We start from the raw sequence: 25,933 nt of genomic DNA, 5'->3' as shown, positions 1-25,933 counted from the left end.
ATTATAACATATGCTATAAAATCAAAAAGTTGATTTATTTTACTGGATTTAAGTTTTATATTCCAGATATATATATATACAGTATATGTAAGTTAATAACTCAAAAATATACAGTAATTGCTTCTTTTTTTTTAATCCTAAAAAATGTTAACAGTGGGACAAATGATCATCTGGATCTACAGATCCTTTAAAGGATTCAACACTCACTCTACTCATGTTACAGTACAAGCCAGTCACAAACTCAAATGCTAAAAAAGTGTCTGAACAGCTACAACTAAACAACAACTCTTGAGTGCTTTTCCGGTTTTCCCGAATTATTATGATTTTTGTGTCAATATTTCATCGTTGACTCACTGTCAAAGTGTCATGAAAATACTAGCTTATGCTAATGCGCTCGAAAAACACCATCACAACCAAGCTTGTGTATTTATCAGCGATTCCATCTCATGCGTGAGGAAAGAGCTTCCTTTCACAGCCAAGAAATTCCAGTTTCTATCTCCGTGCAGCACTCGGTGATGCGCGGGGAGCATAAGCACGCATACTTGCATAAACATTCATAAACATGCTGTGAGAAACACACAAGAGCACTGTAGCAGCTTGCATGCTGCCCACTTGTTCACAGATAAACTGTTTAACATACAGTGACAGGAGACGATCACAAGCACAGACGCACAAACAATATCCATTCAGATTGTTAACGGCTCAGAACAGACACGCTAAGAATAAACATTAATCAACAATAATTGCTGTTAAATTTCTGCTCAAATGGGGCATGTCGTTTGCTAAATCGAACTTACAATGTGGAAATAGCTTAAGCGTATTCCTGGAAATTAAATATCACATTGTTGACACCATTTTGTGTCTATTGGCACTTTTTCAAGTACACAGTTCTAGCTCTACTCTGTTGTGTTTCAACCAACCCTGGTACCAACTGGTGATGGGTGGGTCGCCTTAACATAGCCCCTCATTTTGTTGGCAGATGAACAACCTTTTCAATACTGGTTATTCAATCCAACTCCACACAAACAGATCTGGACCTCGTTCAATTACCATGGAACAACTTTTTCGGACCGACATACAGTGTTAATAGAGCGGTCTATTAAAAAATGTCTGTCTCTTTCTCTGACCAATCAGGGGCCGGCAGTTCGTCGAAGTGACCTTTTTTTTGTGCTGGCTCGACTAGCTTGGAACCAGGGAGGAGGTGGTACTAAAAATAGTATTCGCTTCACTGTACCGTGCTGGTGGAAACACAACCGAAAAACGGGTCAAAGACTTGTAGGGTAGAGTTGGGCAAAGACAAGCCGGTGGAAAAGGTAAAGATACCCCTAGCACGAGTAGGTTCAAACCTTCCTTGGAGAGGGCCACATTTGATCAAGTGAAAACATTATATCAAGAGTCATCTCATTTGTGACTCTTTAAAAGTTCTGTTTTTTACAATTAAACGCTGCATTTACATCTGTTCAGGGGGTTATCAATGGAGTTTTCGAGATGTCTGTCCTAGCTAGCAGTCAACATCGTGCTAACCATTTGTTGAATCTACACTTAAAACATTCGGGCAGATTTTCCTCACTCTTCAAGGACTTTCTCTTTAGCTGGTTCAAATATGGATAGTTATTACAAAGCCTGGCAAGTTGCTACTAGATGACATTTGAAAGTCTCTTAAACCAACTCAGTCCACTTATCACATCTTAGGTCTTGAATTTTATAGTGCTTTTCACAAAATTTTTTCACATTTTTCACAGCAAAAACAGCCTATTATACGCTAGTTTGTTTCTTGTTATAATGCGGTATTATGGTTGAGAGATTAGACATTGACCAGAGCCGCTGGATTAAAGCACTTAAAAAGTCTGTGAAAACAAGATCCGAGATAAGACTTACTTTTGGGGTCAGAGGTGTGTTTGTACTTCGAACATTAATGTGTTTTTTTTTGCCATCAGTTTGATTTAAATGGACTTGAAGAAGAAAAGTATAGGAGGAGTAAACTTCATCCGGTCGTTCATGATGAGAACGAAAAAAAAAGAAAAAATCAGATTCGGATTCACTTAAAAAGAAGTGGCAGCGTTTAGGTTACAGCGCAGTGATGCACAGTCTGTGTGTGGTATTCATGCGCCTCCCCACAAAAGGGGGTATGAAGAGAATCAGGAGAGATCGGAAGAGAGGAAATGACAGCGAGGTAGAGAAAACTAGACAAAGACACGAGAGAAGAAAAAGAGAAATGATGGAAGGAAGGAAAGAGAGAGAGAGAGGGAGAGAGAGAGGGGGGGGAGCAGCTCTATGCTTCAGCAGTCCTTTTGACTGACAAGAGAAGCCTATTGTTGGAATCCCATTCCTCACTGTATTGTCCGACCCTATCAACGAAGGGTCACCAGTGAGCACCGGCCAGAGCTTTCACAACGTCTGAGCTCGGCCAAAATAGAAAACACAGGTGCTTACAAAAGTCTAAAAGTATTGCTACGTCATTTTTTTTTCTTTTATCCTAAAAGTGGATTTAACTGAAGTGACAAAACTTTCGACTGTTGAATATTAACTTTTGGTAATTTGATTTAATGTGAGAGAATGTGGTAAAATCTATAGCATTTTTTCCTCTCTTTATTCGGTGTAAAAGTCCACCTGTGCCACAGAAAACAAGAACACCCTCATTTTCCTTTCGGGTCAGCGGACGTTTCTTATTCATTAGCGGCTATAAAGTTGGACAAAGAGAAGGCTCTGTACCCTTCATCTGCCTCTTCACTCCCTCGCTCCTTCTCTCCCTCATGAAAAAGATAGGAGGAATCATTCAGCGGCTGAAAAGGTTAAAGTCTAGCCCAGAGTTTCTGCGTCTGCCGGGGGGCACCTGAAGAGGGGCAAACATTTACGGGCCATGAAAGGAGGAGAGGAAAAAACCAACAGTGGGCCTGAGAGCTGCCGGGTCGACGCTGAGCGCTGCTGTAGGGCCCTTAGAGAGTTTGTCTTGTAATTGAGTCAATTGTTGACCCTCTGTTCAGCCTGCCTCTGCAAATCTTGGTCAAAAGCTTTGCCCCGAATAATTAATGTTCGCTCTCCTTCTCTCCTTCAGCTCCTCATCTATCCATCTCCTTCTCCTCTTTACCTTCCCCCTCTCCTTGTTTTCTGTTGTCTCGCTGGATAATTGTGCAGTGAGTCAAAGGGAGGGGACTGTTCCCAGATCTGCTGAGGCTTACAATCTTCTTTTCACCCAAAATCTTTCTTTACTCCCCCCCTCCACCAAACTCACTCTCTCCTCTCCTGCGCTCTCCCCTTTTTTTTCTTTTTTTTTCATTCCTCCTTTTGTTTGCACCGTGGGATGAATTCTAATCACTCCACCTCCAATCAGAACCCTCTAGTTTTCTCCCTCAATTCTCAACTCTTAGAACGACGTCTCACGTCACGACCGGCCTTTGAAGAGGACCAGAGTGGACCGGAGTCCGTCACTCTGAAGTCGGCCAAATGTTGAGAACACGTAAAGTTGGGGAGAGGAAACGAGACGGTGAGAATGACGAGGAGGACGGAAGGGTTTAAGTGGGCGAGTGCGAGAAAAGCGAAGGGGACAGCAGGACTGTTAAGAGGAGGATCACCTTCTGCTTGTGGAGAGGCATCATTTTTAAATGCCTCCTTCATTCAAGAACACTTTGTTTGCACAAGAGCTCTTCCTTTGTGGAAGCTTATCCCCGGGGGGGGGGACAGTGCAAGCAAAGGGACATCGTCACCATTTGCATCCAACACTTACTAAAAAGCAAATCTTCGCCACTTGTCTTTAATATCAAAGACGCGTAATCATCAGGTGAAATAAAGTTGTTACTGTCACAAAACACCCAATGACATGTACTTTCTATTTTGTTTGAGGATTCTCAGAAAAGTAGGATTAACAAATGACTGTTTACATGACATCCACGGCTGTTCAAACTAGTCTCTAGAAATAGTTGGACTCATTTCATGAACAATTAAAAGTTTTCATGTTTTATAGCAGTGATCGTTGTGGCATTATATCAAAAACATTTGAAGATGTCCATAGATTCTAAAAATGAATAAATGTGGGAGCTGTTCATTTCAAGGTATTGTGATTCACAAAATACATGTTATAATTTATTTGGTAATATACATTTTAAAAGTTACAATGTTTAGGACAATATCCACAAATTTGAAGCTTCACAGAGTGTTAGCATCTGCTTAATAAGAAAAAGGTCAGCCTTAATACACATTTCATTTAGAATCATGCTTTAGATCCTTATATGTTTTAAATAACTAAAGTGTAAATTATTGCATATAAATAATGACTTATATCTGTATAATTATTATGTACTAAATCATAACCCTTGCCTGCTTTGGCCTTTACAAAGTCATTGTTTCTTTAAGTGACACTACATAGAGCAGATGATCACTCCTTGTAGTAGCAAAGGTTTCAAAAAAGAATTTGCGTTACTTTTTTTGTACTTTTTGGTCAGTGGACAGAGTCTGGTGAGACTTAAACCTTTAATTACACAACTCATAAAAGATAAGGATTCTGTCAAAATTCCCTTTTTTACTTGCTTACCAAGCTTGTCGATAAAATAAATGTCATTCTGAGGTATAATGGAGTGAAAATATGAATATGGATTTATGTCTGAAGTGGTCAATATTATTTGCAGGTCCTATGTACAGTGTATTATCTCATTAAAGCTTTTTAAATACTTTTTTAAGAAAAAAGTTTTAGAGAATAACGTAATCAGTAAAAATGATTTATGACTTGTAAGACGCACCAGCAAAAAGTGCTTCTGATGATTTGTTTCAAAAATATTTAGTCAACTAGATGAATGTGTCAGTAAATAAGAAGTTGGACTTTCTGTCCCGAGTGTATTTTGCGAATATTAATCCTTTTCAATAAAGTACCATTTTAAATTAGCCTAAAACCAAACAAATAAAGCAAGTACATGAAATGATAAAGATGAGGTGTCGAAGTCCAATTTCCATGCCACCACATTCGCTCTCGCACACACTCTCTCTCTCTTTCCCTCCTTGTGGAGTGTTTGTTAGGAAATCCTGAACAAACCGCGGCTGTTTGTCCTCTCTTTGTCAATGAAGGGTTTTTATAGACTTGTACTATTGACAATTGCACGACTCCTGATGGCCTAACAGAAGCTGGATAACACTGAGCAAATATGTGTATATGTACACACACATCCACAGTCTGCCTGGAACAACCTCGCGCTTAGCCCCGATTTCTCCGACAGAACGCAAACATACGGAGACGCGATAACACGTTTTTGATGGTTTAAGATGGTACATGTGGACCATCACGCTGATCGGAAAGTGTTGATAATTATTGGATCGTTATCTTAATTCAAAAGCTTATAGGATCGTACTAGTGTTACCTGCATTTCCAAAATACTAACCGGGCGACCTACCTACCTACATACCCGCCTACCTACTGATCTATAAGTGACAATAACATTACAGCAAGATCTAGACACATGGGGTCCCTCTGATTATTTTGGGGTTCACCCCAAAAATGGGGCTCCAGGCTCAAAAAGACTCTTGGGACAGGAGAAAGTGAGAGAGCGTTTTAACAAAAAAAAAAACAGGGAATGGAGCCCCTGTGTCAATGGAGGAGATCACGGATGCCAGTAGGGGGCTCAGCCTCAAGCACAATAGACCCCCAACTGAGGCAAGACCCTTAATACCCATACTCCTATTTCACACATCTTTTCAAGGCACCAATACAATCCCCCCACCTCACCCCCAGCCCCTAATACCCTGGCTGTGCCCTGTGATTGCAGACCAGCAACAATAGCGAAGGAACATGCAAGTTGCAACCAGGGTCTGTGCAGGGGACTCAGGCATGGGGCCATCAAGGGCCATCAGGACACCTTGTCTTTGTGTATTGGAAGACAATAGCGACAAGCCAAGAACGGCAGTAAAAGCTTCCTCTGCCCTGGCAGGGAGCTGTTAGGAATGACAGCAGCATCAAGTGTCGGTGATAAATGGGTCATTATCATCTGATAAAAGGAGAAGTGTGGTGCTGATAATGAGGCGATGTATCGAAAACCACAGTCGGCCGTATGGGGGTCAATTGGGCTACATCGGTTAACAGGTCTGGACAGTAGCAGAAAGGGGTTCAACCCCTGAAACTATTTTGATCAGTTGCGATATTTCTGCCTCTTGGCTTGAGCTTAAACATTTGCACTAAGACTGTTAACTAGAATTATTTCAAAATGTTAGATTATTATCCCATCTTTTGTATAAAGCTTACCAAATTTTTTTTTCCACCAAATCTTTTGGACGGTAAGGTGAGCGGTGTAATGAAGCAGACACGCAAACATTTCACCGCTGCCAAAAAAGAAAACACCTTGAAAAAACTCATCACGAAGGAAAAATATACCTCAACGCTCTCTCTCGAGCAGCTCAAGGGGGAACTCTGGCCCAAACCCAAACACAGAAAAGCGGCTAAAGAAGGCAGAGCTTTGTAGAGCCGAGGGGTTGGGAACACGGCGAGGGGCGTTAGGTAGCCGAAGGATGATTTACTTTGGCAAGACGTTCACATTCAGATGATTAAGGGACCTTTTGAAATGGGACTCGATGCTGTGCGCAGACTGGATTCATCATTCGATCGTACGTTCACAATTCAAAAGTTTAAATTTTTCTCTTAATTCCCAACAACAGTACTGATCGCATTCCCGTTCCGCATTATCAGCGACGATCTTAGCTTAGCTCCACTAGCCTCTCAAACTAGCTCCACTCGAGAACCCCCTCCTCAGTTTACAAGACCCTTCAGTGGCCGGCTGGTTGCTAGACAATGTGCTTGGTTATGTGGGTTATGTAAAGACCCTCCTGCAAACAAAAGCCAATGTGGGCGCCTGTTATGTGTGGCCCTTTAGAGCCCTGGGTCAGTTAGCAGAAGAGCTCTGGTGTGAACACTCCAAGTTAAAAAAGTTGCCTCTTCAACATGTTTAATGAGAGGAGAGGAGAGATGGCTCGGTGAATTATCTTCTACCTCCTGATTTCGCTTCTTCTTAGCTTCCAACCTCCACTTGACTGAGGTTAAAGCAACTCCCTTGTTGACCTGTGGACACATTAGCCTCACGAGGACACTTACAGGTGTGTTTGAATACATTGTGAGGCAAAACATTGGTCTAAACCAAATGTAATCTCTATTTACCATGTTGTTTGGATAATTGAATTTCCTCCAAAATTGATAGTTTGCTTTATAATCTGTGCACCTTATAATGATATGTATTCAAGTTAGGAGCCGTGGTAATTTTTTGTTAGACTAAGTGGTATTACTCCGCGAGACTCAATTGTAATACTCTGCGAGGCTCCGTGGTATTCCTCCGTGAGGCTCCGTTGTATTACTCAACGAGTCTTCGTGGTATTACTCCGCGAGACTCAATTGTAATACTCCACGAGGCTCTGTGGTATTAGTCTTTGAGGCTCAGTGGTATTACTCTGTGAGGCTCCGTGGTATTACTCCACAAGGCTCTGTGGTATTACCCTGCAAGTCTTTGTGGTATTACTCCTCGAGGCTTGGTGGTATTACTCCACAAGTCTTCGTGGTAGTACTCTGCAAGGCTCTGTGGTATTACTCCGCGAGGCTTTGAGGTATTACTCCACGAGGCTCTGTGGTATTACTCTGTGAGGCTCCGTGGTATTACTCCACAAGGCTCTGTGGTATTACCCCGCAAGTCTTTGTGGTATTACTCCGCGAGGCTTTGTGGTATTACTCCACCAGGCTCCGTAGTATTACTCCGCGGGGCTCCGTGGTATTACTCCGCAAGGCTCTGTGGTATTACTCTGCGAGGCTCTGTGGTATTACTCTGTGAGGCTCCGTAGTATTACTTTCTGAGGCTCCGTGGCAATACTACCCAAGTCTACACGGTATCAATCCATGAGGCTCGAAAGTATTACTCTGCGAGGCTCTGTAGTCTTACTCTGTAAAGCTCTACTACGTGGGGCTCTGTGGTATTACTCTCCAAGGCTGCAATGGACTACTCCATGAGGCTCCATAATATTATTCCACAAAGCTCTGTAGTATTCCTTTGTGAAGCTCTAAAGAGTGTGGTTAAGGATTAATAAAGGGTACTCTGTGTGACAACTTTACTGTAATAAATAATCTAGATTTAACACACATTTCAAATAATGACTTGATTAACTGATAATCTTTCATATTTATTTCATGTTAAATAATCATTGCCTCTCTTTAGAATCCACTTGCCCAGCTATTCTTCAAGTCAGGTCAACTCGACACTGAGAGATACAAAACAATCTGAAGATGATGCCAGCAAGTCTGGTTCCAACAAGGACAAGGACAGACATCTGCGTAAGTCAACTGATAAAACAGATTCTCTCTAGAAGACATCAACTGCGGTAAAATTCCACAACCAACACGTGAGACGGCCATCTTAGAAGACAAGTGTTTAGAGTATCTGACCAATCATACATGGCACCTGTTACGAAACATGCTAAAAAAGCACCTTTCAAAACTTAAGTTTACCATTCATGCAGTAGAAAATAAATGCACCTTATAATCTGAAAAATGTGTTCAATAACATCACAGTTGCACAATAAGGCAGCAGTTGCTAGCTTGCTGGTGCCACTTTGCTTCACTCCACAACCATCAGAAGTGGAAAGCACCATTTGTGAGAGGTGACAACGGACAGTGAGACCCACAGAGCCACGACGTGGTGGTGAGCCACACACCTCAGACACGCCAACAGTCGGCTCTAATGGCCGACCAGCGGGGGTTAAAAAAGAGGGACTGAGGTGAAGCTCGCCACGCTGTCAGGAGGTTGAACTTTAAAAGACACACACGGGCTGTTGACGTTTCGCCTGCCGCAGACTGACTAACATACAGCCGGAGAGCATTCAGGCATGATGTGAAACCACAGCTACATGCCAAAACCACCACGGAACCGAAATCACGAGAGGAAATACACGAGAACAGAGCATTAAAAACTAATATCACAGTTTTAATCACGTTAGGTTTTGATGGTAGACTCAAGTTCGTGGTCATAAAAAACACCATTTTAAGGTTCAGTCTTCAAGATGGTTCAGGACATAAAGAGTGGATGTGACTGTGAAAGAAGTATTGACTGCATCAGTGTTCGCCTGCAACTGAACGTGAGATATAAGGGATCAATCAAATTTTTGCTGGTTTTGTACAACACCTGAGGCAGTTATATTACTACAATTCGCATTTTCCTAAAACTTTAAGGGAAAATAGCAGAAGATAGCTAGCATTGTCATTTTAGTTCAACACTGATCATGTTAAAAACTTACTAATGTAGGTTAAAGTTGCTCAAAAGACAACAAAAACATAACAAAAGCTATCCAGAGAAAAGGCTAAAATGGTATGTATAATGATAAACTATAATCTTAGTTTAGATGCGTGTACTTTTTTAGGACGATGAAAGTTTCCCGGCCTCTCGGAACAGTTTTAGAACAGCTCTATAATCCAACCATTGTCCTCCAAGAGATCCGTCTGTGGCTATAAATATTCTCTTGCTATCTAATTTCTTAAATCTCTCATTCATTACATCTGTTAGCCTGAGTTTGTTGCAGTTGAATTAAAGTTCATTTGTGTGTGTGTTTGTGTCATTGCTGCGTATAAACACAAAAGGCTAAGCGTTGCAACCTGTTTATTTTCCATTGCAACAAGAGACAGTTAAAACTTTTTACAGTCACTTCCACTGGAGACGAGATAAAACTCACGGAGACTTAAAAGTTATTTAGGCAACCTCAACTGAACCTGGAACCATGTGTACCGCGGCTAATTAAATTTGGTCGTCGCCGTTCGAGAGGATCGCCTCCACCCACCGGGAGACGACTCGCATATCTCCCGACATCCAAACAGGGTTTAACAGGGAAGACACGCACTGACATATAGGCACTTAAACGCACACTTCCACGGCAAATCACCCTCCCACGGACGGAGCCGGACAAGCTGAAGCATGTGTGACAGGGTGAGCTGCCTGGAAAGAGACATCTCGCTGCCCTGAGGCTTGGCTGGATCCCACAGGAAGCCCGAGTGTGAGCTGGGACACACAAGTGGAGGCAGGGGGAGACTATACGGGAACCATTAACTGCATACAAAGCAGACTTAACACTCAGTTTGGTTCTTTAACTAAACCCCTCGGACAATTCTTACATGAAACTTTACATGACTATGAGGACGATCCTAGCCAAGCAGGGGTCAAAGGCCAAAACTTTTTTAAACTTTCTCATAAGTTACAATTTAAGACAGCAGAAGATATTTTCCAACAGAGGTCATATTTATTGACTTTTAAACCCAGGAAACTCATTTGAACTAGGGTGGTGAGAAAATACCTTAAATACTGCAATGTTTTTATGATACTAAATTATATTATATTCATCAGCACTGTATCTAAATTAAAATAAAAAAGAAATTGTAACAATATATATATATATATATATATATATATATATATATATATATATATATTTTTTTGGGGGGGCTAATCAAATCTTATTTAATTTTAAGTCTAGCTTATTTATGGTTTATATTACAATAAAGTGTGTTTAAAATAAATATATATATAATATTTATTTATATATATATTTATTTAGAAATATAACTAGCGTTAAACTAGCTGCTAGCTATTTAAAAAACAAGGAAATCCTGCTAGATCCTGGCGATGACTGAGGACTAGAGGATACAGTCGACACCAGCAAGTTTAAAGCTGATGTTTGGACATATTTAAAAATAAAAGAAAGCACATCTTTGTCAAGAATCATGCCTCAATTTTTGAGCAATACTACAAATATATCGCTGTTCCTACAGTATCGCAATATATCATATCGATGACCCTGTATCGTGATACTTAGACAGAATTAATACATGCCTCTACACAATTTGACCTGATTCAAAGTACATTGTCAAGAGTTTTTACACTTTAAAAAACATTTTTTTAAATGTACGTAAAATCCAGATCATTATACGAATAGTAGTTAAGTACTATAGTCAAAATATTTTTTCTTTCCAGTCATTTTAACACTTTTAAAATAGCACAACGTGTTGATCATAGAACACAATGATCCTGCAACGCACAAAAAACACTGGAAAGACACATCAACACTCAATAAACATTAGTTCTCACCACATGTCAGTCCAACAGCAGAGGAAAGTTGATAAATATCCAATTTAAATTGGATCTCGAAGCTCCACGACAGCCGTTTCTGCTGGTGCCCCGGATGAAGCGTGTCTCTCACTGACTGCACTGAGATTCCAGAGAACACGTCTATCTGTACGTCTGTCAGCAAACCGGAGCTTTTAATGGACTACAGGTGCAGACTAATAAGGGCCAATAAATGTGCCAAAGAAGAACAACTGCCTGTTCCGTTCTGAAACACTGGTAACGGGAACGGCAGCGGTCAGTGAGCAGGTCGGGAGGAAACCAAAAGCCACAGTCGGACTAAGAACTCACTTTGAGATGAACGACAGATGTAAGAGATCAAATGTGGTGTAATATCCACTCATGAATTTTAGGAAAAATAAGAGAAGAATGGACTGACACCTGCCAGCACAAAGACTTATATTTGTATTAGTTTCAATTGATTGACAGTTTGGTTACCGGATGAGAAGAACCACAAATCCAAATCAACCAACACAAATAAACGTGAAATGAGCTCCTTGGTGGAGGTATGCACTGTCCAAGTGCTTTGCTTCATGCTGGTCTACACAGTGTATTTTTGGGGTTGATTTCTATTGAAGTATATCAGCGCCCTCGGAATATTGAATGTTTGAATTTAACATTTTAAATGTTGAATATTTTTAATTGAAAGGTTGTTTTGAATATTTGTATATTGCAAAGTTGAATTTAAATCCAATCATTTTTATATTGAAAGGTTGGATTTGTTAAAACAAGTAATCAAAAATATATTTTCTAAATTATATATATTTTTAAATTATTATTAAATTCAATTAACCCAATAATAATAATAATAGACAATACCAATAGAATACCGAGCTACTTGACCGAATAATGCGTAGTGCAGATCATGTAATGACATAGAAGTGACATTATTATACAGTATTCTTTTAGTTATTTAAATGGATATAAATTAAGAAATACTGAACTTGGAAAATGTATTTTTAAATATTGGAATTAGAATATTAAGCCTATGTGTAAAAGATGCATTTGTTTAAAAGAATATTCAAATTAGGAAAAAATATAGAAATGATTTAATTACATTATTTAATTACTATTATTTAAAAAAATAAAAGTTAAATCTACTCTGAAATATTCTGATGGCAACGACAGACTTCCATATTCTGCTAGAAACATTCAGATATCTGGGACTACTTCCTCTATTTCTGTTGTTAGTATTGAGTGCGAGTCAGCTGTCGAGCCACACAGTGTTCTATTCCGGCCGGGGAACAGAGAACCGCACAGGTTGCCAGCGGATCCCAGAGTGACGACCGGCGAGAAAAAGGAAAAGCGAGTGTGTGGATCCTGGTTGACCTGCTATGTATTCAGCTGAGTCCGGTCCCATAAACCCGGCATAAATGCTCAGCATGGCACCTCAGAGATCGACAGACACTCTCACAGTCTCGTCCCTTTCACTCTCTCCCCCCCAAAGTGTCTCACGCTCTCGTCAAACTTTTGGCCGGCAGGTGCATAGCTGCTCCCTCTGCTTCGCAAAGTGATGAAGATCAGGAAGAAAGGAGTACAGGAGGAGGAGGAGAGAACGACGAGCGGGGACCTGAAACAACAACAGCTGCGACAGTTGCATTGTCCTGCCGACATTTGTCTCGCGCCGAGAGCATCAGCAGGTCAGATCACGGCAGGACAGACTGATACTGGCTTTCACTCCCTCCGGTGTATGGTTAGTATTCATCGTTGGTAATGTACGGTGTGACCTCCGAGCCTCCACAGTAGCAGTGTGTCGGCGTGAAACCCAGCCCTGCCATCCTCTCCGATCCAGAACAAACATGCAGGTGAGCAGAACTGCTGGCTGGACTCCTGACAGAATGACCTGCAGGGAGCTGTGTGTGTGGCCGACAACAGTGACGAGCAGCAGAAAAACAAGTGATTTTTACAAGAGGTGAAGGCAGCAGCTGTTATTTCCACATTACTTTACTAGTGATTATGATGGTACGTACGAGTCTTATTGAAAGAAAAAATAGCTCTGGGCTCTGATCCACTAGAAGAAGCCATGAAAGGCATGAACAGAAATCTTCTGGTGCTGTGTCATGTATAAGTCACTGCTTCAATCATTTTCACAATTAATGTATAGACAGTCCATGGTCTTTTACAGTTTAGTTAGTCATCTTCTTGTTTAGATTGGTTTACAGTATTTATTGGTACGTTTTATACAGTCATACTCTTCTTATCGAATGTTTTGTTCTGTGTACAGCATATTCATCCAGTACAATCTTGTTGAGTTTTCAACTGCATTTCAACATTAACCAAACACCATTTTCACAGTTTATCTAACAATTGTTATTTTTAATGAGTAAAGGCTGTAATCAAACACATTTTAACTGTAATCTAACAATTTTCAACTGTAATCTAAACATTTTCAACTGCGATCTAACCTTTTTCAACTGTAATCAAACAAGTTTCAGATGTAATATTACCATTTTAACTGTAATCTAACAGTTTTCAACTATAATCAAACAATTTTTAAATGTAATCAAACAATTTTCAAATGTAATCCAAACATTTTAAACTGCGATCTAACATTTTTCAACAGTAATCAAAACAAATTCGACTGTAATCTTGCAAATTTCAACTGTCATAAAAGAAATTATATTAACTTTAATCCAACAATTTTCAACTATAATCTAACAATTTTCAAAGGTAATGAAACAATTTTCAACTATAATCAAACAATGTTTAACTCTAATAAAACTATTTTTACTGTAATGAAACAATATTCAACTGTCATAAAATAAATGATACAACTGTAATCCAACAATTCTCAAAGGTAATGAAACAATTTTCAACTGTACCCAACGAATTTCTAACTATTATCAAACAATTTTAACTATAATCAAACAATCTTTTACTATAATCAAACAGTTTTCAACTGTAATCAAACAATTGTTAACTGTTTAAACTAAAATACTAAACCATTTTCAGATGTATTCTAACAATATTCAACAGTCATCAAACCATTTTTAACTGTAATCGAACAATTTTCAACTATAATCAAAAAACTGTTAACTATAATCAAACTATCGTTAACTGTAATCCAACTATTGTTAATTGTTATCCAACCATTTTAAACTAAAATACTAAACCATTTTCAGATGTATTATAACAATATTCAACAGTCATCAAACCATTTCCAACTGTAATCAAACAATTTCAAACCATAACAAAACTATTCTCAACTGTAATTTAACAGTCAACTGTCGATGAGTCATCAACCGATCCAGATCATATCTGCTAAACGTAAAGGAGTCAAACGCGATGTTTCACCAAGAGGTATTTAAACCGAGGACCAGTGGCCGTGCACGCCGTTTGACCGCACACTCTATAATCACATATACGTGTGTCGGTGCTTCTTTACTGGCTCCTTCTTTTGCTATTTATTGGCCTGCAGGAAATGAAGGCCCTCCTCGTCTAATGAATGGCCTAAATTATGTCATTGAGAAGTGGTCTGCATTTCTTCTTTTTTGTGCGGAACAGGACCAGATGTCCCCGGAGACCGCTTGTTTGGAAACTCATGGCTTACAGTGGAGGTCACCGTCAGTGCCAGCACCTCGCTCGCCCCCATGCTTTTAGCCAGACCTGCTTTTTTTTTCCTCTTTTTTTTTTCCCTTGTAAATAAAGACTTAATGGTTTACAAGCCGTCCAATAACCGTAATACCTTCAGATGGAATTAGGCCACAAAGCGGCCAGACACACCGAGACTGGCTGGGAAGATAAAACACTCCCACATGCACAAAGAAAAGTTTGGTACAGTTTAAGTTATTGCTGTTGTTAGATTGACATTAAAATACACTTTTATTTATTTTGGGAAAAACTGTAATTTAAATCTGTTGTTTTTTTTTCGTCCAATCTTTGAATTAAGTTATTGTTTTAAGACGATTTGGGACATGGCGTCTCAAGCGTTCGCAGGCCCCGCATTTCACCGACGCAGGCCAAAACAAACCCAGAAAGAAGAAGAGCCTGGATTATCTGATCCAAGCTTTTCCAGACAATAGGTCCCCGAACCTGAAAGTAGCGTTGTCTTCCGAGGGGGGAGATTTGTGAGATACACTAAAAGACGTTTGTTGTAAAAAAGCGTGTTTTGTTCAGCGGAGAATCAAGAGTCAGTCAACTTGTAAATATGTTCCAGCAGGGAAAAAGCCAAAGCTTCAGAGCGAGGCGAGCAGTCTGGAGTCGGCAACTTTCCCCTGCTGCAGCGAGCCTGCACCGCCCTCCTCGCAGGCCCACCCAAGAAGCAGCCCATGGGCATAAATTTGAGAGCCTGACTTCGCTGCAGATTTAAAACAATGTGCATCTCTCTCTCTCTCTTACTGGCCGCTCGCGCTTACTGCGAAAATCTTTCACCTTAAGATATTTCGCCCTCCTTTTCCTTTCCAGCAAATTCCAATGTTAATGAAAGTGGAAAAAGAGCTTACTTATGATTCAGAAGAAGAAAAAAAAAAAAGGGGGAATTATGTTTGAAAAATTTGCTGAAAATTGACACGCTTGGTTTGTAACTCACAGTCAGGCATTGAACCCTCGAAACATCCATTAAAACGGATTATTTTCAGATTATAAGTGAATTTATGATTAAAAAAAGGAAATTCCTCGACTCATAACTACAACAAGTCATAAATTTCAGAGCTCAAACTGAGTCTGTATTTAGATTTTCCACCGTCATCCGTCAATGTCGGACATTCCCGGTGGAGCCTGGAGTCTGATCAAACAAGTCATGTCAAAATCTCTTAGTAGTAAATATCGGGGTGTTTGACGGAGGGAGCCGTTACCTTTGACCCGCAGCAGATTCATGTCGGCGTATCGCTGACGGCTCTGCCTACATTTGGCTTCCAGCGGCCGTAAGTCATCCTGGTGTCACCGTGCTACGTCCACACGCTGCGGACCCACTTCCTGTCATGGCATCTGATCTGGTTAGCGTGGCATCGGCGGGCCCACGGCGGCGTCTCCCCAGCCGTCACTCACGCACAAGAGTCGGGACTCCATTACAAAATAGAACACGAACGTTGGTTTTAACCGATCGTCCTCGGTGTACACACTGGAAAACACGATGATTCATTTATCGTTTTTTTGATTTATCTTAGTTGATCTCTGCTTATTTTACTTTTGCGATGACATGCTGCGGTTGTATCACAATTGTAGGGGAGTTAGTTTCAGTGTTTAGAGAAAAAAAAAATGACTTGGGAACTGAATGTTCACTTGGAGTGGGTGAACACGACTCCCAGGAAGTACGGCCTTATGACTATTCGCCATAAATAACAAATTTAACAGTCTACAGATTATATGGGCGAATAAATTATTCAACTCTATAAGATAGTAAAAACTCTAAAATTACACATTAAAATGTTGTGTAACTTTATACTATTTTAGACTTGAGGGGGGGCCATGTTTTGCCCAGGACAAAGATAATATCACGTTCATGATACTTGATATATTGCATATATTGCATCATGATTGATGCGAGCGAAAAATAAAATAAAATACTCGTAAAAAAGGAAAAATTATTATATATATATTTATTCCAAAACATTTACGGAATGATCGCCCCCACAAACAGGACAGAAGGGATTAAGTACTGACAGTGACAACAGGGTAAATCCATAGCGTGTGTTGTGTTCAATATCAAAATCAAAATTATTTTTTGAAACAAAAAGCTCAATATATTGCAATATTCAACCTAGCTCAACAAACACTATGTACTCGCATAACAATGATGCACTCTCTCCTGTCTCACTCCCTCTCAGTGAACTCATCACTGCTGTGTTTAGAGATTAGAGACCGTCAAATAATTGGGAAAAACGCATATATTTTCCAGGACGGATCATTCACGAGTTAATGTACTGAGAAGCCTTTATAACTAAGACCCATGTGACCAGACTGGTGAAGCTGCTCTGTGATTGGCTGATCCTACTGATGTAGGAGTTCTGAGGGAGACACGAGAATGAGCGAAGTATCAAATCTTGTAGGCAAAAAAATGAAGTTTTGTCAAGTAGCTAGTCCTATAAAGTCTTATTACCTGTGTAAAATTATTTAATTTAGATGAAGAAACATCTATTTATTGAAAATGTACTAACTTTTATTGAATTGATTTATATGTTTATGTTCAATGTTGAGCATCAAAATCGCTCCAGAATGCACTAGGGGGAGTGTTTGGTATGCAGGACTGCGAGATGTTCAGGAAATCTGCCAATCCAGTTGAGCCGTTATCTAATCTCAGATAACAGAGTTGCTGTCCAGAGAAGTCCCCGCAAACACACGCGATGCTAGCACCTCCTATTTCGGACGAAAAAAAACAAACGAAAAAAACTCTCTCCGAGCTTCCGGTTCCGATTTGAAACAGCGACCGGGCTGGATCTTCGATAAGGACGTCACGATACAGGCGAAACAGGGTTGACTGTCTGACACTGTGCAATAATTGCAACGATGATGGCAGCACCCGAACGCACCGTGGCCATGGCAACATGATGAAATAATAAACACCGCCTCCTCTTCACTTTCTGCCTGCCGACAGAGCAGAACACCGTGAGTCATCGCTGGTGAAGAACACACACATTGATGCTCGCTATTTTTTTTTAACTCGCTGCTAAACTTGTAGCATTTTAGCATCTCGCCCGTTCGCTTCGACCGACCCCGACACACACCCCCCGAGGGTCTTTCCTTTTGTCATCCGCTGCCAAGACACATCGACGAAGCTAAAGTACACGCCGGTTAATGCCAAACAGACGCTTATTAGTGCAGCTTTTGACATCAGTTTTCGCTTTGGTTTGTTTGTGAACACAAAAGGTTGCTGGAGAAAATCCCACCTGTTGCTAATTATCGCTTATAAAAGCAGCCACGGAGCATGATCGGTGGCACACCTCGGAAAATATAAACACATGTTTTCGGTCATTTATTCTAAGATAATTGCAACAGATGATGAAAACTCAAAAGTACGACGCTGCCAGTATTAACGTTTCTTCACTTAGCTTTCTGGAGGAGCCTGCCATAACCTGCTTTTATTGGAGGAGCAGGAGAAACATTTGAAAAGCTGAGGAAATCAAGCCTGGAGTCATATATGGAATATATGATTACATTCTTTTCAACAGGATCAGATACCATTATAGCTGTAAAAATTCTAGAGTTCCATCTTGTTAGAAATCGGAATGACGAGAATCCACAAGTCCTTTAAATTTCACATGCTGGTCTATTAATCTACCCAATAACCATTTATACGACTGACAACACGACCACCCAAAAACAACTATAAGTATTTCCAAGGATTGATAACAGAGGTTGAAAACACCTTAAAGAACAACTAATGTGTTGATTTAAGTGGCTCTTAAATAGATCTTGGACCTCTATTGTATAATCAGTTTGTACAAAACGCAGATATTTACATTAGAAAATGGGCTTACGCCCCGCCCACTGAACAACTTTTTTTTCCAAGAGATAAATCTTGTTTACCATAACCACACCCACTCTGCTGCGATTGCCTCAACCCTCGAGGTTTGTCACCGTGCGTCATCAATCCCGGAAGTCTCCACCACTAAGGTACTGGTTGTATAAACAAAGCGGGGTGTGATTAAAGCTGGTTGAACAAGGAGTGAAGTCACTATTATGTCATAATAGGCTTTGCTCTCGTAACCGCTCGTTTGCTGAGATTTCAGACAGGGGGTAACTTTATAAAGTAATAAGTTCAAAACATGGTCATGATGAGAGACTTACTGCATCTTGGAGAGGAAGACTTCAACATTTGAAAAGTTTCCCATTAGTTACTTTACCGTTACCTTTAATAAAGATAAACTTCCCTTTTGGCAAAACAACAGTAAAATACTATAAATTCAGTGTAATACAATACAATAGTATAATATTGACTTTAGTTACTCGCTGATTATGCTATTTTCTTAAACATTCTGGATTTTAGATGAGCGGACTGGAAATAGAAGTATTGAATTTAAGCCCCTTTCTGGAGAAAGATAGTTAGTTTTGTGTCAGATAGACCTGCCATCCACACGAAAAGTTGTGTTTTAACAGTTATTGGAACTTCAACCGTATTCTACATTTTCATCTAGAAAATCGCTTATACCTCAATACTTTGTCCGAGTACGTCGACGGAAACAATTCCCAGAAAATCATTGTCGATTTTGTGTCAAGTGGGACCCACAACAACAATACTTGCTCGCTCTTTCTGTGTTGTTTTGGCTTTTATTTACATTTTTTGTGTGACATTATAACCCTCCATGAAGGCCTGGCATGTGAAAGTTGTGAGAGTTAAGAATATGTATTTTCAAGTGGATAAAGTTTGAAAAATGCTTAAATTATTGTCATGATTGGCATGTATACACAATTAAAGCAAAACGAAAAGTTAACGGTTAACACAAAAAGCAACCATGAACAATGACTATTGGTAATATTTGCCATGACAGCAACATTTCCCGTCTATTCTGCCTCTTCAGAGCGTCTAATGCCTTTGCCCTCTGGTGTCAGCCCACCACTAAGCAGAGCTCCACCTAATTCCTCATCCTCACCCTAGCATGTGATTGTTCCGCGGTGATCAATGTCATCCAGGAACACTAGGGCCGGGGAAGGAATCCTGAAGACATGATCCGAAACTCGGCAATTAAAAGGACGGCGAACCACGTCCCCTCTTGGGAGTGAAAGATCAAGAGAATGGAGAGTCATGGGGGTGAGGAAGAAAAAGAGTCGGTTCTTCGGAGCATCCCCGGGTCTGTCCCCTCTGCCACCCGGACCGGGGTCCACACTTTGCAGGGCCCGAGCCGGGACAGACAGACAGACAGCTGCTATTAAACCCTGATTGTTTCAGGTTCACAGGGTGTGAAAGGGTCTGATTGAGGGGCTGTGATCCCAGTGAGGGTGGTCTCTACCTCCTCCCCCTTCACTCCCTGGAAGATGGGAGGAGGGTGTTAGGAAAAGTGTGTGTGTGCCTCAGGGAGGAGGGGGTGGGGGGGGTTCAGGGATCACGTGACTCATGTTTCTGGCCCGAAGAAGGACCAAGATGGAATCTGGACAAAAACACACCACTTGTTGCTGCCTACTCCAGGTCATGTGACCATTTATTGTACACCTTAATCCTCACGTTTTCATTCCACCAACCTCTTCAGAAAATACACATCTTGAACTGATACTTATCAGCTCCTGTTACGGATCGACATCTTCTCGTAGATTTGTCTGATGCCGAGTTCTAGTTTCTGGCGACTGTCTACTGATTTACTGTATGTATCCATTTCTTCTTGATACCAGCAGAGTGAAGGATGTTTTTTAACTAGAGATTGGATGAATAATTTATGGTTGGTTAAGACTGCCCGCACAAATTACAATAGAGGTTTTTCCAACTTTTGGACTCAAAAGTAGTCAAGGAAACGTGCACAATGTAGCTGCCATTTAGTAGACTTGATTTTCTGACGTGTTAGCATGTTTCCGATGCGAAGAGTTTACAAGTTTCCTTTCCATTAAGTTTAGAAAAAAAAGTTGTGGCTTGAGATGTGTGCGACATTAAATTAACTTGTTCTTCTTTTCTTCTGGACTCTTCTGGAACTCATTACATTGGTGCTAATGAAACTTACTTAGAAACACTTTGTAAAAAGGTTCACGGGTCATTTAAAGAGTGAATAATGGTAGAAGTGAAAGACGGTTGATAGTTTTGGATTCAAATTTTGTTGCATTTGGAAGCAACTTTTGCCGAGTCGTAAGAAAAATTGCCAGCGTACCATTGCATATTTAACACGTTTTCATTACAAGGTTAAACTCTGCAAAAACCCATCTACCGAGACTATGGCAGAGGAAGATGGTCATCGTTTACTGCATAAAATATGACAATTATTACTAACAATTATATATATATATATATAATTGTTAGTAATTATATATATATATATATACATATATAAGCTTTGGAACCATCTTCCTCTCTCTTTGCACTTGATGCATCTACTGACTCCTTTAAGAAACATCTTAAGACGTTTTTATTTGTTCAGGCTTTTCCTTGATTTCCTGGAACTCGTGTTGTGTTATCAGTTTTATCTTGACCTTTAAAGTATATACTTTATTTAATATTGTTTTGATTGTTTAAGCGCTTTGTGACCCTGGTCTGGAAAAGCGCTATACAAATAAAAATTACTTACTTACTTACTTACATTCATTCCACCATTTTGTTGACGCAAAAAGTCAAAATGTCTCCTCAGGAAAGTTTGAAAACTTTAAAGAGTTTTTTTTTTTTTAATTCAGGTGTTCCCATGAGCCCATTAGCGTCGCCAAAATGAAAATTAGCTTGATCCTGAAATACAACCTGTAGTAAAAAAGTAATATGTCACATTTATTTGGTAAAAAACACATATATTTATTTATGTTTACATAGTGGAAATAGTTATGGAATGGATATCAAATGCTTAAGTCTAAACTTATATTTCCGATCTTTTATTTTCTTTAAAGTCACTTTTTCTATCTGCCAATTTCACAGGGAAGCCGAGCAACCCTCTCAATTGTATTCCAGCTGATAAAGACTTATCTGCGCTCTGATAAAGCGGTGGAGTCGTGTGCTGCCGCGGCTAATAGGGAGAGGGCTTCTTCCTGTAGGCTCTATTTGTTTAAGGGCATTCCCATTAAGGAGCCTTTTGGCCCTAACACACTTGATAAAGACCGGGGTGGGCGAGGAAGCTCCCCTGTGGAGCCTTTCTCATGTGGCCAAAGGACAAGTGCACTTTCCACCCTAAATCTGTCCCCTGTCTCAACCTTGAGATTGATTTACACCGTGGAATCATTGGTGACGTCGGAACACGAGCAGTCGTCGGTGGTACGACGTCGGACCTCCGGTCGCCTGTTTGCGGTCGTCAAACATCCCAATCTCACCCTAAATGATTTAAATCCGCAGCGAGCGAGCGTGTTTGTGTGTTCAGCACTTCTCACTGTCACTTCGGAATAAATAAAAGTGTGTTTCTTTTGAGTCCAGTGTTGACGCTCTTCACGACACATGAACGCCCAGCGGTATAATCTTCTCACATTAGCAGCAACAGTCTTTAGTGGTAATTAGATTACCAACCGTAATCTGCCTCAGATTAGTGCACAAGTGTATTGCAATCAAAACACTTTATTTTTCTTATTAATATTTGGAATAAATAGCTTTAATTCATACTTTTGATGCATACAAAAATGTATTTGAAGTGTGTGTTTCTGGATTATAGAAGTCCAAATATATTAGTTTTTTGTTGTTGTTCTTTGCCATTTACATCAAACTTTACAAGTAATTTGTGAAGTCAATAACAAACTGTTGGTCTCCTTGTGTACATCTGATGCTAAACATGAATTTATGGTTGTTTTCTTTCAAAATATAGGTATTTTTTTAAGTAGCACAGAGTTCTCTTGATATATGCACATGTATCTTCTGCAGAATCCTCCTCTCTCTGTGTTGTGCTCTGTAGCCTCGTAAACTCCTGGGATGATGTTGTTTCGTGGGTGTTCTGGGAGTCGCACACATTTGGAGAAGATATTGGCACCTCAAGTATTTCAGGTTACAAGAAACAGCTGTTCTGCACTGACCCTGACTGGGCCAGATGATTCTTTTGCCACCAAATGAGTCCAGTTAAAAGATGGTTATTATACTTTTATATGAATGAATTTATTTGAAGATCGATTGATGACTGGTTTTTCTTTTCTTTTTTTATCACAGTCATGTAAAAGAGACATAATACAATATACATCAAAACAACACTTTGAAGATGTTCATTTTTTAGAAACTTCTTCAAAGTATTTTCACGTCAACTATCTCCAGATCCAAAGACGACTCAAAGTGACTTACCTTCAGGTGAATGTTGCGATATTCAGCATGAAACTTTTTGGACTGGGTTCCCAGGATCCTTGGAAGAGACGATCGCTCCAATGGATCGAGATACAAGTCTGAGCTCCGGTAAAAAAAAACAAAAAAACTTCTGCGTCTGGGAAAGTCTCGCTCGGATGAATCCTGGCCCAGAAAGTGTCACTTTATCCTGCTTTACACGTACTTTTCCATGGCGTCTTCCCGTCACTGTGTTGGTTTCAAAAATTGAACCCCATGTTCGGCTTCACAGTCCCGCAAGAGCGCCGTGGATTTTCTTTTTTTTTTTTTTTTGGTGGCGCAGCCAATGCGGTAATGCGCACCCCCTTCTCCCTCCTCCCCCTCCCTCCTTCCCCACAGTCTGTGGACCACCCCGAAACAGGAAGCTCATTTTTTGTTTTTCCTTAAAAAAAAAAGGAGCAGGCAGTTTCATTTTTCCACTTCAACACGTATTATAACCCAACAAGACCACACTTTATCAACACGTGTTTCATTTTTATTATAAAAAAAAATGTTAATTTTTTTTTTTAAACTGTCGCAGAATATTTTTACAACACATGCATGACATGACAGAGCACATGTGTAGTGTGATCATGTCAAGGATTTCAGATGGTGTGTGTATTAAAGTGTGTTAACTCGGTGTAAGTTGAGGGCAGCGTGTGTGGCTCCTGATGCTGGAACCAGAGGGACTCCAGTCCCACGCAAAACCCGGACAGGACTCACCCTCTCTCTGTGGATCGGAACTGCGGCCCAGAGTCAAACACCGTATTTTAAAAGCAATTTATAGTTTAAATGATTAAAAAAAGTAAATAAAACATACATCCAAGTCACTTAATAGACTCATGATATTTATATTTCTGAATTATGGCACACAACGAAAACAAATAACTCTAAAGTAAAAATTTAAATATGTATACATTAATTGATCAATTATTGTATTTTTTTTTACTTTAAATAAATAAGATACAATTTCAAACCACGTAAAAAGTTTTTTCTACAAAATCTATTTCCCATTTGCACTAAAAACATATTTAACAATTGATATTATGTAAGATACACCTATCTCAGCCAAGAAGTGCTTTTATTACTATTGTCATCGTTGAGGTATCTGTGGTGTTTTTTCTTGATCAGATTCATTGACCTTTAAAGAACCACGTGCACTTTATTTGAATAACCATCTAGAATTTACTTTAAAAACATCAAGTGTTGCAAAAATATCCTCAATTTTATATTGGAAATTATTAAGAATTAATTTAGTTAATGTTAGATTTAAAGAGTTCAAACTCAAATCTCCAAATAATAATTAAAAAAAAAAATCACGTTGTTATCAACTAGATAAGCCTCAATTCAAACAAATCAGTTAAAACATTTGCTTCACTTTGAATTACAACCAGACCAGTCTTACTACTACTCCTAACTTGATTTATGTTGAATGTGTTTCAGACCTTGGCTCCTCATGTGGTTTGAGTGATGTCATCTACTATACGTAATGTTGTAAATTATTATTTTTTGCAACATACATTTATTCAAATAAATATAGAGTATATATAACTGAATATTGATGATTAACAACACCTTTCTTAAACCGATCCTTTATCTTGTTTTGTAAATAAAGTTACATACATTTTTAAAAAAACTGAGAACGGAGTTAATGTCACTTGCAGTTACGCTGTTCTGACACACGGGGGAGCCAGAGACAATGCTGCAGAACTTAAGAATTGTTGCTTTAACGAATTTTGTCACACAACTCTGTATTAGCTTCTTCAGTGGCTGTTATTGCGCTCTCTAGTGACACCTTCAGGAGCGCCATGTTCATAGCTGTAAATTATGGCTGTTAATTCATTACATTGTTTATTTATCCTCTAATCAAAATAATTAAATTGATACTTAAGAACACGAACACAACTTTTTTGGGGCGTTGAGTAGATACAAAAAACAGATGATTTTAATTGTGTATTTATAATAAAGTGACCAGTAGGTATATATATTTATATCTTGTTTCTGACATTTTATTCTCTTTCCCCACTTTTTATTAGTGTGTTCACCTCTGCTGACTGACAGAATTAAATCAAGTCATACTTGTGTCATCTTGTTTGTTTATACGTGATATTTTTTCATATTCCAATCCCTCCATTCATAATTAATTTATCTGTTTTGTTGTAACATGTTCAGATGAAGATGAATACTATTCTGACATGTTTAATTTATTCAGTCAAATACTTATTCCAATTTATTAAAACATATTTAAAATGTATTTATTATTTAAAGCTGACATCCGACCTCCGACTAAACTTATTGCTGTTTAATAACATGCACGTCCTTCACAAAGTATATTTAGCTCTTGTTTGTATTTGCTGAATCACTTTCCTGAGGGCGGCAGGTGTAATACCTGCTGCTTCCACCTCCTGTTCACAGGATCAGAGTCCTTAAACCTTCTTAAACGATTGGAAGTGTTCAGGCGCTGGAGGTTGTGGATCAGTTGACTAATGTGTTGGAGATGCTGTAGTTCATGATAATCTAAGGCTGTTGTGGCTTTTTTTTTCTTTTTCTTTTTCTTTTCCAGTCTGGAGTTGGTTGTGGTTTAGTGCAGGCTCCACCGTGATCCCTTCTGTCTGTGTTTGTGCATGATTTGTAGATCCGTCCTGCAGGAACAATCTCTCTAATATTAACTCACAATCTTTTTGATTTAATTTTGTAAATCCACCATTGATCCTTACTGCATTGATTCTTCCCAACCTTTCTTTTTATGTCTTAAGATCCTCCCTGTGCTCGCATTGATTTCCTGCTGGGACTCTGGTTTGTTCCCACGGTCTGGAAACACTCAGAGGTAGATTAGTGACGCCATGTTTTATACATCAAGAAATAAAACATTGAATTGAATCTTTTACACTCAACCAACCTTATACTATAAATTAACATGTTAAATGTATTTAAAAAATACATTTTGTCTATATTTTTAGGTGTATTTAAGTGGTTACTGTCCTCC

The 25,933-nt window shown here is 39.4% G+C and overlaps 1 protein-coding gene across 1 annotated transcript in view; it reads right to left on the bottom strand.

The window, feature by feature from the left end:
* Positions 1–23,484, bottom strand: part of gli1 (GLI family zinc finger 1) — a 50,281-nt gene extending 26,797 nt beyond the window's left edge. The window contains exon 1 of the mRNA XM_087801843.1: positions 22,933–23,484. The gene's annotated coding sequence lies outside the window, so the exon portion shown is untranslated. The remainder of the gene's footprint in view (positions 1–22,932) is intronic.
* Between the last annotated feature and the right edge of the window lie 2,449 nt (positions 23,485–25,933).

This window comes from Callionymus lyra, chromosome 10 (assembly GCF_982586985.1).
Source record: "Callionymus lyra chromosome 10, fCalLyr1.hap1.1, whole genome shotgun sequence".
Taxonomy (NCBI): domain Eukaryota; kingdom Metazoa; phylum Chordata; class Actinopteri; order Syngnathiformes; family Callionymidae; genus Callionymus; species Callionymus lyra.
Note: the sequence above shows the minus strand (reverse complement) of the source record. Positions and strands in the feature narration are given on the sequence as shown.